This window comes from Dipodomys ordii, unplaced genomic scaffold (genome assembly GCF_000151885.1).
Source record: "Dipodomys ordii isolate 6190 unplaced genomic scaffold, Dord_2.0 Scaffold111, whole genome shotgun sequence".
In the NCBI taxonomy this organism is placed as follows: Eukaryota; Metazoa; Chordata; class Mammalia; order Rodentia; family Heteromyidae; genus Dipodomys; species Dipodomys ordii.
The window spans coordinates 8,441,677-8,455,346 of NW_012267327.1; positions in this window are offsets into that span (position 1 = coordinate 8,441,677).

The following is a 13,670-nucleotide window of genomic DNA, read 5'->3' on the forward strand; positions in this document are numbered from 1 at the left end:
GAACTTTACAACGTCGGTGGGGAGGGAGGGGGGGAGGGGGGAAGGAGAAGGATTGGGATGGGGGGGAGGGGGGAGGCTGGGAAGTGATGTGAAGGGTAAACAAAGGAGGAGGCTGCAATGCTTGTTAAGAAATGTACGCATTATCCTGCCCGTGCAATTGTAACCCCTCTGTACAGTATTTTCACAAATAAAATAAAATAAAATAAAATGTTCAGAAACACATACAGGACCTTATGCATGCATACACAATTAAAACTGAGTATAGCCTGGGAAGATGCTCAGTAGTAGAGTGCTTGCCTTGCATGCATGAGGCACTGGGTTCGATTCCTCAGCATCACATAAGCAGAAAAAGCCAGAAGTGACACTGTGGCTCAAGTGGTAGAACACTAGCCTTGAGCTGAAGAGCTGAGCAACAGTGCCCAGACCCAGAGTTCAGGCCCCATGACTGACAAAAAACCAAAACCAAAAACAAAATAAAACAAAAACAAAAAAAACCTGAGTATAATATGGTATATGAAGAATGGATTCCCATGGTATAATTCTTCTGAACTCTTTTGAACTTCCTAACTGGAAGTTCCTAAACAAAATGAATACCAGGAACACAAAATACATCTTGTCTGAGAGGTGGTGGGGGGGGAAGTAAGAGGAGAGAGAAGAAGGGTGGAGGAATAGAGTCATAATACTAGATGTACATGTGTGAAACTAGAACTAAGAAACTTGAGATGGATAGGGATGGGATAGATGGGAAAGGGGGGGGAATGATGGAAGGTGTGATATTGATCAAGATGTAAGATAAGTTGACATGTTGAATTAAAATCTTTGGTACCATTACTAAAGATAATAAAAATAAGATAAAAATTTAAAATGTTCAGTCTTCCTATCTGATGGCTCCTGGAAACCACAGATTTCCAATAGATTGGAAGAGAATAGATTTTAAAAAATGTGTGTCCGACAGTCTATGACATGCTGATGATTGTGAATACAATGAAGGCCTGGGCTGTTCAAACAGCATAGGCAGGTATACATGGTCCCCTTGGTATATCATTGCTAATTCATGTTGCTCTCTTAGAATTGAAACAAGTAGCTGGGTGCCAGTGGCCTATAATCCTAGCTACTCAAGAGGCTGGGATCTGAGGCTTTCAGTTTGAAGCCAACCAGGGAAGAGAAATCTGTGAGACTTGTATGTCCAATTAACCACCAGAAAGAGGTGGAATTGGTGCTGTGGCTCAAAGTGGTAGAGCAAATGAACTCAGAGACAGAGCCTAGGCCCTGAGTTCAAGCAACATGACCGCCATAAAAAGAAAGGAAGAAAGAAAGAAAGAAAGAGAGAGGGAAGGAGGAAGGGAGGCAGGAAGGGAGGGAGGAAGGAAGGGAGGGAGGGAGGGAAGGAGAGAAAAAGAAAAAAGAAAGCTGACACAACTCTTCCCTTTGGAATCATTTGACTTCTTAAATAGGAAAGCAGCACTGAATTATCTCATGAGGGTTGTACAAAGAAAAATACCAATTTGAGTACTGCAAAAACACTCATCTCTACCTTTGAACTGTTTTGTATCAGCTAATATTAATTGAACAGATTTCAGAAAAGTAAGTACTAATCTTGATGTTTTCTTTGGATTGTCTTGTTCTATCATTACAAGGACTTTTTGGGTTAGGTTTTGCTTTTGGATATTATCTTCCGTGGATGGATGAGAAAACTGAGGCCTAGAGAGGTCAAGTAGATTCTTAGTAGAAATGACATAAATAGCAAAGAATTTGTCTTAGGCAAGTTCTCTTCTACCTGTAAGATCACCCTTTCAAACTGTTTGTTAGCTATAGTCATACATAAAATATTCTTGTTATTAAAAACATTTACATTTCTGAATCAGAAATGAAGTGTATTATAATTTAGACATATGAGAAAATGTAAGACAAATCAATGTATTCTTAGTGAGAGTATATCTTCTGAGAAATGAGAGCCTGAGAAATGAAGAGCAGAAAATCTGGCTGTGATTTCTTCTCATTTTTTATGTATTTGTAAAAAATAAAATAGTGTCTGAATGTGCAGCTCAGTGGTAAAACAGTTGCCTAGTACTTGTAAGGTCCGATGTTCAATTCCAAGCAGGGCAAAAACAAAAAACAAAAAAAATTAAAAAGCAAGCAATATAGACTAATTGAACTTGTCCCTTAAACTTTTATTACAACTTAATGAAAATAAACAAATGTATAGCTACATTTATGAGAGAATAAGTTTAAAAAACACTTGTTTCTATTTTCCTGTAATCATTTGAATGATTCTGCATGAAATTATAAAGTTATAATCTTCTTTGAGACAAATGCTTATTTTCTTGATTTCAAGATGTAATTTTTTTTAACATCTTGATGATTTCTAAAGTTATAATCAATGTGAGCATTTAATGTAGAATTCTTTACCCTGTTTTCAACCTACAAGAAACCATGACCAAAATTTGGGGGCCTGTGAGGATCTGAAAATAGAAGAAATGTTATAGTGTTTTATATTTTTGTTAAGGTTTATGTTTTTGTTAGATTTTATGTTTTTGTTAAGGTCTGCCATATAGATGGCATACTGTTTTGACTACTAGATTTGCCTAAACCACTATTTATCCATAACAGAATTACTGAGTATCCTTTATAATATATATTCTAAAAGCTAATTGTATAGCTAGATTTAGGTTTCTAAGCACTGCAAAGGAACAGGGCTGTTTCCAGAGTTGGTGCACAGAAAGTACAAAATGAGCTTAGAACATCCTTCTGCACTTCGAAGTAAGGAAGAAATCAGAAAAATAATAGGAACCTGTCAAAGGACACAGCAGCCAGCTTAAAAGGGCTCTCTTTCATCAAATATGCGATAAGTTGTGATTGAACTATTACAGTGATTAATTATAATCCATTGAATAAAATGAGAACCCATGAGTTCTTATTGATAAGGAAATAACTGAATAATAAGAGAGGACACAAAATAATAGAATGTTGTATGCACAAAAATGACAAGCTTTTTCAAAAATCACCATCCTTAGCCAAACACAATGGCTCATGACTATAATCGTAGATTCTTGGGAGGAGATGCACAGCAGATTTGGATGAGAGGATATCCAGGCAAATAGAAGTTGGAGAGATTCCATGTCAAGCAGTAGCTCCTAGTAGAGAATCATCAGTCCATAGTAGTTACCATACTTAGTGGTAAGGACTATGTGGGAAGTATTGGCCTCTTACCTCAAGGAGAGGAGGAATTCTTCTCTTGCTTTCCTTGTGCTCAATTCTACCTGGGAAGATAACATATTCACAGAAGTAATTGCTACCCAGATCATCTGTTCTCAGCATCATGGCAGAACAGAAGATGAGGACCAATGTGCAATGGGTCATTTCTTTCTGACGTCTCTGAACCCAGCCCCACTATTACAGGAGAGCTGAAGACTACAGACTGTCAGCCCTGGAGAAAATCCTCCAAATTGCCAGTACACAAAGAGATCAAAGAAATCATGTGATGAAAGCCATCAATTTCCCTGTGATTTAGGTCTCCTGTTTTCTTTTTTTTCTTTCTTTTTCTTTTTTGGATCCGGTCGTGGGGCCTGAACTCTGAGCCTGGGCGCTGTCCCTCAGCTCTTCAGCTCAAGGCTAGCGCTCTACCACTTGCGCTACAGCGCCACTTCCGGCTTTTTTCTTTTTGCTTATGTGGTGCTGAGGAATCGAACCCAGGACCTCATGCATGCAAGGCAAGCGCTCTACCACTGAGCCACCTTCCCAGCCCTCCTGTTTTCTTTTCTTTCTTTCTTTTTTTTCTTGTTGTGAATAGGAAAATTCTTCTAGTCATTTTTCTTTTTTGGTCAGTTCTCCCTGAGCCTCTGTGTACTCAAGGCTAATGCGCCACCACTTGAGCCACAGTGCCACTTCCAGTTTTTGAGTAGTTAATTGGAAATAAAAGTCTCTGGGACTTTTCTGCCCTGGCTAGCTTTGAACTTCAATTCTCAGATCTCAGCCTTCTGAGTAGCTAAGAATACAGGTGTGAGCCACTGGCACCTGGCTTCTAGTAATTTCTTAAAGCAACTTTAGAGTGGTAGAAACAGTGTGGGACAAGCTGCCAGAATTTGGTTTTCATTAATTATAGCTATGACACTTAATCCTTTACTAACCCAATTTTCTAATTATAGAAATGAGTTTAATACTCCATGCTTTGCATCTTATACCTGACAGTTGGTTAGGAGAGTCATGTGAGACTGTGTGCAAGCACTTTGAAAATAATTAAGTGCTATTAAAATGTAAAGGATTATTCCTAGTATCTCTCCTTTCTTAAGTACTTATTATGTGCCAGGCATTGTGTTGACACTTAAATTCATTGCTCAGTTAACCCTTTTGCAACTCTCAGGAGTAGATACTGCTCTCAACATTTTATAGAGGAAGAAATGGAAGTTTATGGGGTTATAATAGAGTTTATAGTCTAAAGGAGACTTCAGGCTTGAGCAACCTGATTTGACAGTCCTCACATAATCAGATATCATGGGAGATCCCAAATGTAAGAGTGATCATTGTCAACATGTGGGCCAGAGCAAATCCTGCTTAACCTTCTATAGTACCAGCCTTAATTTCAGAGTCAGTGTGGAAATGTATGAAGAAGGTAAGCCTTGGAGATAAAAGCATTTCAAGTAGCTCACTGAATTCTTAGCCTCATTCATGTATGCACAGGCATGCACACTTCAGGCAGGATATTTAACCAATCTAATTTCAAACTAATATTCAAAGCTTGCTATAATGGCCCTGATTAATCATTAGCTGCCCTTGGTAACAAGCTGAGGAATTATGACTACAGTTGCTCTCTTCCTGCTCAGGAGTCCAGTGAGGCTGTTCTATGTTTTTCTCCTTGCTCTGTGTTTAGTCAATGAACCAGGCCACTTGAAGACAAAATTTGAGGCTAGGGTAAGTTGAGGAGATGGTGGCTGATGCTGAAGATTTGGACTTCTCTTTATAACAAGTCTGAATGCTACTTCCACTCTTTAATACTTCCTTGCAAAAGCCCGAGGCTATGAACTAAGGGTAAAATGAGGTTTAAAAATAGAATCCTTAACACACGTGTGAATGTTCACATATACTATGTAGAAGCAGGAAGGAGATAGCATAGCCCAAGCTGGTTGTGGGGGAGGGGCTTTCCATCTGTTGCTGAAATGACAGTGCCTCCCTGCTCTAAGACTTTTCTGGAAAGATCTTCTGACAACAACCTTGTGTGTGTAACCTGGAACGTATTTAGTCACGCTAGGCTCCAGGAAGAACCAACAACATGCTGAAACATGAACAAGCTGGAAAAGCTGTGGGAGGAAATGAAAATCACTGTGCAAGGAGATAAATGCCCCAGTGGGAGAAATCTCTGCAGATTCCGGCATGGCCAGTGTGAAGAGCCGAGATATCACTTATTCTACCATGTTGCCTCCTTCCTGGTCTCTTCTGGAGGAGTTGCATGCAACAGGGCACAGGAAAGAGACTTGTGGTCCTCTATCTTCTCCCCTATAAAGCTGAAGTCCTGCTAGACATACCCTGAAGGTCAACACCCATTAGTTTGATTTATTATGTGATAGGTGCCACTCAACAACAACATCATAGGTGTTCTCAGGAAGCTCCTAAGAAGGAACTATAGATAAATGGGAAATAGGGGCTCAGAACTTCAGGAACTTACAGTGGATGTACAGAATGGAAGTGGTGTTGGAACCCACTGGTCCCATTTCAAGGCTTGAGTGTTTACCATTACAGCTCACTGATGGACTTCCATATGCTGGTCACTTTGCAAGCTATACTTGGAGAGGAGAGGTTTGGTGTTGGTAATCGCAGGTTGGAAGCTTCTCTGTCCATGAATGAGGCGTTGGGTGGAAGCATGCTCCATTTTGTTCCCTTTCAGTTTCTTTCCACACCTTCCCCCTCCCCCACCTCTCTGCACCTATGTACATCTTTTACCTACACTTGCAGTTTTCTTATTCTCAATTCTCTTGACACCTGCCTTGCTACACAGGCATGTGTTAGGAGCTTAGCAGTTTAATTCTCTCCTGAAAATTTGAATTTTAAGAGGAAATAGAGTGAAACACTGATGCAAGTACACTAATCCTTCAAGTAGAAGTGGATTCATATGTTTTCCTGAAGTGAAAAGCAAAAACGGCGACATTTGGGTGAATCTCAGTCCCTGTCACAGAAAAAAATAATCACAAACATTCAAACTAAAATTCTCCAACGCATGCATGCATTAGAGGAGGGAAGAGAAACCATCCTGACTATGAATGGCATTGCCCAAAAAAGCCGATTTGAGGTCGCAAACAAATGAAGAAAAAGGAATCTTCTGTGTTATTGAGATCTAGCTCAGGCCAGGAGAGCCAGCAAACTTGAAGTCTTCTTCTTGCCAATATCACCCCATGCTGCCACCAGCTCGGGGTAAGCAGGCAGAGACTCTGTCTGCATATCTCCTCATTCTATGTCGTTCCCATGATTCACAAGCCCACTGTTTCCATGACATATGAAGAACCTGTGTTACAAGCCTCATAGTGAACAAGAAACGTTTTCCTATCTTTTGCATCTTTATAGTGTAGAGAGTTGGGCAGCAAAGAAGGAGGGTGAGAGAGAAAAGGAAATAAGCCAGAGAATATCACCATGGCAACATCTTTCTTGGCATCATTTTTCTCCAGACCAAGCCCATCCCTTTCTAGAGCTATAGCATTATATAGAAAGGGTGTGTACTTTACAACTCCCTCCTGTATCACACTCAAGTGGTCGCTACTCACACTCTAAGCCACGTACTTTTACTGTTAGATCAAGTGTTCTTCTGTTAAATGGCCCCAGTCAGACTCCTTGTTTCTTTTTTAATAACTATTGTCCCACCAAACAAAATAAACTGATCATCTATAGTAAAATAAACTGCTAGGACTTTGAATTATTATTTCTATTATTATATGTATTGACATCCTGGACTATAATAGATACCCAATAAACATTTGTTTAATTTACAAAAGAGAGAATAATAGGAATACCTAGGCTTGTCAAAAAGGAGGTAGCTTTACTGTCTATAGATTACCCATCAACATTTGGCCAAATATTTTTTTTGGGGGGTCTGGTCGTGGAGCCTGAACTCTGGGCCTGGGCACTGTCCCTCAGCTCTTCAGCTCAAGGCTAGCGCTCTACCACTTGAGCCACAGCGCCACCTCTGGCTTTTTTCTTTTTGCTTATGTAGTGCTGAGGAATCAAACCCAGGGCCTCATGCATGCAAGGCAAGCGCTCTACCACTGAGCCACCTTCCCAGCCCCATTGGCCAAATATTCTAAGTGCAGCAACTGAGTTCCCTTTCTTTAGCCATGCCTTGGTTATAGCTTGCACCTTTCTGAGGTCAATGTGGGATTTGTCTGCTCTTACTGGGTTACTATTTCATGAGTCTTGGAACACCAGATGATCTTCCAGATGCTAGAGCTGGAACAGTGCTAGTAAAATAAACAGGAGGTTTATGCTCTATGGAGTCATTCAGGAAAAAGAAAGGGCTTATGCAGTAAAACCTTCTTTTTGTTCTTGTAACCAAAGAGACTTCATTTTACCTAATATTTAGCATTCCATAGAGGGCTGCGGTTGGGAGGGCCCTGAATATCATTATTAACACTTTGGTATTAAAAATCAGGAGAGATACACACAAAGAAAACAGGAGAGTGACCTAGAAAGAAAAAAGAAAGGTGCTGACATGAAACAATTGTGGAAAATGAGAAATGGGCAGAGGGAAGTAAGAGAGACACTCACATATCAGATTCCTAAGTGGATTAGATTCTTAACTGGGTTACCACACAGCAGGTGTGAGATCATATCCCAGCACTATCTTTCATAGCATTCCATCACCTCAATAATCTTCTGTGCTCTTCTTTCAAAAACAGAGATATATTCGTACTGCTACTACAATATTTGGAGGTATTATTTGGAGTGTACACAGTGGAAGAGAGACAAATGGCAATTATTGGCTAGCTATGGCAGAATGAGAGGGAGCAGCAATGAGAAAGTCTCACAATTAAGTCAGGTCCAAATTTCAAGAAAATTTACTCTGCTCGTTAGAGGTCCAATGTAGTCACTCCACCCAGGTTGATTCACAGGCTGTGCTTTTGTCTTTATTTTAAAAACAGTAGCTCTTGAATTTTAGAAAACATGCCAGCAAACATAGACACTTGTTTATAATACAGATTTCTAGATTCAACCTGAGACACTGATGCAGTGACTCTCAGGGAAGGCCCAGATTCTATATTTTAAACATTACTTGAAGCAATGTTTATTCATATCACAGGTGGATCCTACTTCGAAAATCATACTGAGTATCCCAAGTCCAAGATTGAAAAAACTGAGTCTGGGATGCAGAAGTGATAAATGTGCCATAAAAAGTTGTATATGTATATTACATATATTATGTAATGGCTATAGAGAATAGTCTGATAGACAGAGGTCTTGTTATTTTTTTTTAAACTTCTCAGTAAAGTACATCTCAGTTTGGCCTTCTCTACGTGCTTTAAAAGCACAATGATATTCCCAAATATTTAAATGTTCTACAGTCAAGTAGGAGCCTGGATTTTTCTTTTTTTTTATTTCAGTGATTCATACTCATGCAGATGACCCCAACTGTCTAAGACTTTACCACAACTGTAGGCTTACACAAGTTATTTCAGCAATCAAGTACCTATTCACAAATAACCAATTTCACAAAATTATCAAGACAGGAAACAAGCAAAAGCAGACTGTCATAAGTAGGACATGTTTTATGTGGATGTTTGCTAGAGACTGTCTCTTCTCAGAATGTCAATGTAACCAGAAGAATCTATATAGGAGAAAGGAACAGAAACAATGACAATGATGAAAAATATTAAAGTAGAAAGAAACTCTTGTAGTCTTGGAGAGAGTTAACTACAGAAGGCCTGTTTAAAAGTAATGTGGTTATCCTTTAAATAAACATTTACTAGAAGCTCAGTCACTGAATCCTAAGTTGTGATGGGTTCCAAAACATAAATGTGTCTCTGAAATGCCAGGAGGGCCAGTTAAGTCATAAAAAAATGTTGTTTTATGTCCTTCTTTCTTATGCCTCTTTTTTCTCCACCATATCTCTACATATATACCTTTTCTGCTGTTCTCCAACGACTATTCCCCAAAGCTAAAAGAAACTTGAAATGGTGATATGCATGATGGTGATACACTATAACAACACTGGTCCCTAAGTCCCTTACATTTACATAATCAGTCCTGCATGTGTCCTGCCACATACAGGATAAGCCAGCTAGTAACATGACCATGAACTGCTAGCCAGAATAACTCTGGCTGAGACTTGAGACCTACATATTGGACCTGTCTTTTGGAAAGTTCACTCTTGGTCGTTAAATGCCAAGTCATAAAGAAACTCAATTTTGACAATGGAATAATGAGAAGATAAGTACAGAAAAGCTCTAAGAAGCTGGGCATCAGTGGCTCATGCTTTTAATCCTAGATACTCAGCAGGCTGAGATTTGAGGATCATGGTTCAAAGCCAGCCCTGGCAGGAAAGTCCATGAGACTCTTATCTCCAATAAACCACCAGAAAACCAGAAATGGCACCATGGATCAAGTGGCAGAGTGCTTGCCTTGAGCTGAAGAGCTGAGGGACAGCTCCCAGGCCCAAACTTCAAGCCCTACTGTTGACGAAAGAAAGAATAAAAGAAAGAAAGAAAAGACGGAAAGAAAGAAAGAAAGAAGGAAAGAAAGAAAGAGAAGGAAGGAAAGAAGGAGAGAGAAAGAAAGAAAGAAAGAATGAGAGGACAGAAGGAAAGGAAGAAAGAAAAGCTCTTAAGAATGAGGCATTCCAGTCTTTAATAAACTCTTAGCATCCCTACCATGTAGAACAGGGGAATGCTTACCACAACCAAGAAACTCACAGGATTATGAGAAATAAATTGTTGATATGTTGTTTCAAAAGTAACTGCTGTGTAGCAACAAATATTAACATAGCCATTGGTACTTGGAAATGAGATTTTGCTATAAGAAATTGTGATGCACACAGCCTGATTTTAAATATATAAAATTATACTTCAACATTTTTTATACTAGAGTTAGTTAAAAAGATACCAGGGCTTTGTTTTTATTGAAGTATGATGAAGTCAACAGTTGAGGAGATAAACTGCCACTGGAGAGGTACTATTGTAGTCAATGGTTTTATGAGCATATGGATGCCTTGCTATGCAGAACTGTTATACAAAGACTCAAGGATCTGTCAGGCAAAGGAGTGGAGGGAAAGCCTGGCAAAAGCCTTCACTATGGTTTTCATGGGAAAGAATGAGAGAGGTGAGCTAATTATGCCAAACTCATTTAGGATTGGCTAGTTTGGACAAGTGTAGTAGGCTCCAGGCCTGGTACTTGTCCCTGGATTGATCAGGGTACTAGGTGGCAGGTAAGAACTTGATAAAAGAAGGGTAGGAAAGTATTGGTTTATAGATTGGTTGATGTTACAGTCTGAACATTATATCTCTGCAAAAATTTTATGTTGTTATCCTAACCCCCAACTTGATGGAATTTAGAGTTTAGACCTTTGCTCTGCCAAGTGACGACATGTGGAGAGATGACATGTGAATCTTCCGTGAAAATCGAGAACACAAACCATGCCAGGAAGTGCATCATGCTGACACCTTGATTCCAAACTTTCTTTCTTTTAAAAAAAATTTTTTATTGTGAAAATACCGTACAAATGGGTTACAATTACATGGGCAAGACAATGAGTACATTTCTTATCAGGCATTGTTGCCTCCTCTTTTGTTTCCCCTTCCCATCCCTTCCCACCTCCCACCCAACACCCCCCCAAAGTTGGCAAAGTTGTAAAGTTCGTTTTTCGATTCCAAACTTTTGAGCCACCAGAAATATGAAATGTTGGTTGTCTAAGACAATCAATCCATGACTTTTTTTTATAATGGCCTGATTAGACTAAGAAGGCTGGTTTTCATTAAAAAAAATTTTCTACCCATCCTGAAGAGCTTTGGGGAGTTAGCCTCAAGACTCTGGAAAAGCCAGTTTCTTTCCTAAGTCAGTAAAAACCCAAGTTATGAAAGTTTTATAGGATACAAAAAATAATGACCAATACAGGATTGGAGATTCAATGAAATGTGGAGTCCTAAAGAATGACCATGAATATAGCTTTCTATTGAAAGCTAGAGAAAGAGATTTGTGTCATTTATCAAAGAAACATGAAGGAGTCTATTAATGGTGGTAATAGAAAATATAGTTAATGAAGTTTAGAATTTAAGTAAGGAATTTAGGCAGAATATTGAATTTATCAACCTGTAGTCTCAGTCACCTGAACAAGTAAGAAGTGATCTCACTATAGCACATGGAAAAATAAAATTAACCTGCGGAGTCAATCAACTCAGAAAATTGTGAGAAATGCTAAATCATTCCTCTTCTAAGGATTTGCACTCCACTGTCTTTGAACTGAATTTGGCCTCCCACTTGTTTGTGAGTAAAGCTTCATTGAAACAGTTTTATACTCGATTGTTTCCTGATCATCCATGTTGCTTTTGCGATACAAAGGCAGAGCTGAAAATATTTTCTATGCAATGTTTTTTTTAAGTTTGCTGACCTCTATTTTCAGTCAATTACTTATCTCCATTTTGTTCTACAAGAGAAAATAAGTAAAATCCATGGATTAGAGACTAAAAATGAACAAGTATTACAGGAAAGGAGAAAAATGGGAAGAGAAGAGTAAGGATGGAAGAGAAGGCAAATGCTGAGAAAGGATATATGATATTTAATGATTTGTTAGCAAGAATAGAAGGAGGAGGCTGATAGAATAGAAAGATGACGAATAGAAAAGAGGACCATAAATCTTTATCTTATAGGGGGTGGGTATTATAGTCCAGAGTATTGACTGAGTCTTAGGATTTGTTTGGTTAGTCGCTACGACATTATGTTTTAATCTTACATCTCACCATTGTTCATACTAATCAATAAAATCATCAGTGCTACTTTTTAGCACTTCTATTTTCCTGACTTTGGGACTGAAAATTATGCTGTTAATATCTTTCTGTGTACAATGAGCTCAAATAAGTTCCTAAAGACCCCATATAACCTTTAGCTAGGAGTAGACAAGTGTCTCAGTTCTGGCCAAAGGTACAAGTTGAAAGTACTGGTAGGGTCTTTGGGAAAACTTTGAAAAGAGGACAGACAGTGGGTTATTTTTCCCCTTCCTTTTTTTTCTTGCTTTGGTCCTTTCACCATTTCACTTGTTCTCCTGCCTAGAACATGAACAGATGATTATAACTGCAATGTATCCATGAAGGTTGAAGCTGTGTGGTGAGGAGGACAGTAAGGCCATACAAGCAGCTGTGGATGGCTTGAATGACCTGTCTGTATATGCTTATGTGAGAAAAGGGAGTTTTTTCTGTGTTTATGTCATTGCTCTAGCCTTATTTAAAGCACAAATAAATCTTCAAAGTGCTGGCAAACTGAAAAGTGAAGAAGACTAAACTTTGAATGTTCCTTTCTTTTCCTTCCTAGCTATAATTTAATGTTGATTAAAAGCTTTTAACCATCTTATAAGCAATAAAGAATAAGTATATTCTTCTGATAGGTTGGCTTTTGAAGAGTAAGGTACAGAAATGAAAGTTGGAAAATTATGTTAGATTGTTTAAACTAAAGCATCAGAAATTGTCACTCAATTATACATGCCTTACTAACTACCACTAGGAGAGATGGGAGGTTTTTCATGTTTTGGTACAGAAAAAGTCATTAAGTCAAGAACCTTTTGTCTGTTTTACCTTTTGAAAAAAGTCTATAAATTGACCAATAGAATTTTGCAGTGAATTTCAAACCACTCTTTTCCTCCAGGATGTTTTCTCTGACACTAACCATTTTTCCAACTTTAACATTCATATAGCACCCAACAGTTCAAGTCACTCCTGACATTGGACTCACAAGTTAAAGACTAAGTCGTATAAGACTTGTCCCATTTCATTCAAAAGTTTCCAGGGACATTCCTATTTCTGACTGATTAGCTATAAATTGGAGTTTTCCACATCCCTCTGTGAAACCTTAATATCTTGGTAGAGTGGCTCAGTGAACTAAAGAAAACACTGTGCTTATATTTACTGGTTTATTATATAGTAAAACATTAAGGAACAGACAAGTGGAAGAGAAGCATAGGACAAGGAATGGGGATAAGACCTTTACACCTTCTCTCCCAGCAGACCAAGAAATTTTATAACCCTCTTTGTTCAGTTGTTTTTTTCATAAGAGTTTCAAATCTCTCTTTTTCCCTAAAGTTCCCATTGTCTACATAGAGGTTTGTTATTTCTGGGCAACAGCCCTTATTCTTAAATTACCAGAGTCCTAAATTATTTCATTTTACAAACATATATTCAGATGTGATCAAAGGACCTCCTTATGCATAGAAAAAAAGACATTTATATCACACAAGAAATCCCAAGGGTTTTAGGAGCTCTGTACTAGGAATATGGTATGGAGATCAAATGTTTTTCTTATTATACCACTTCTTTTTCTCCAGTTAGGTAACCATAACAATGGCAAACAAAATAGATTAGAGCATTTCCCTTGCAGTTAATGAAATGACTATTAACTTCATCAGATTCTTACATACCTGTAAAAGAAAGCCATGATGGCTAATTTTAAATTGTGAAGACAATCCTTGAGTCCTAGCGACTAGGACTCAAATC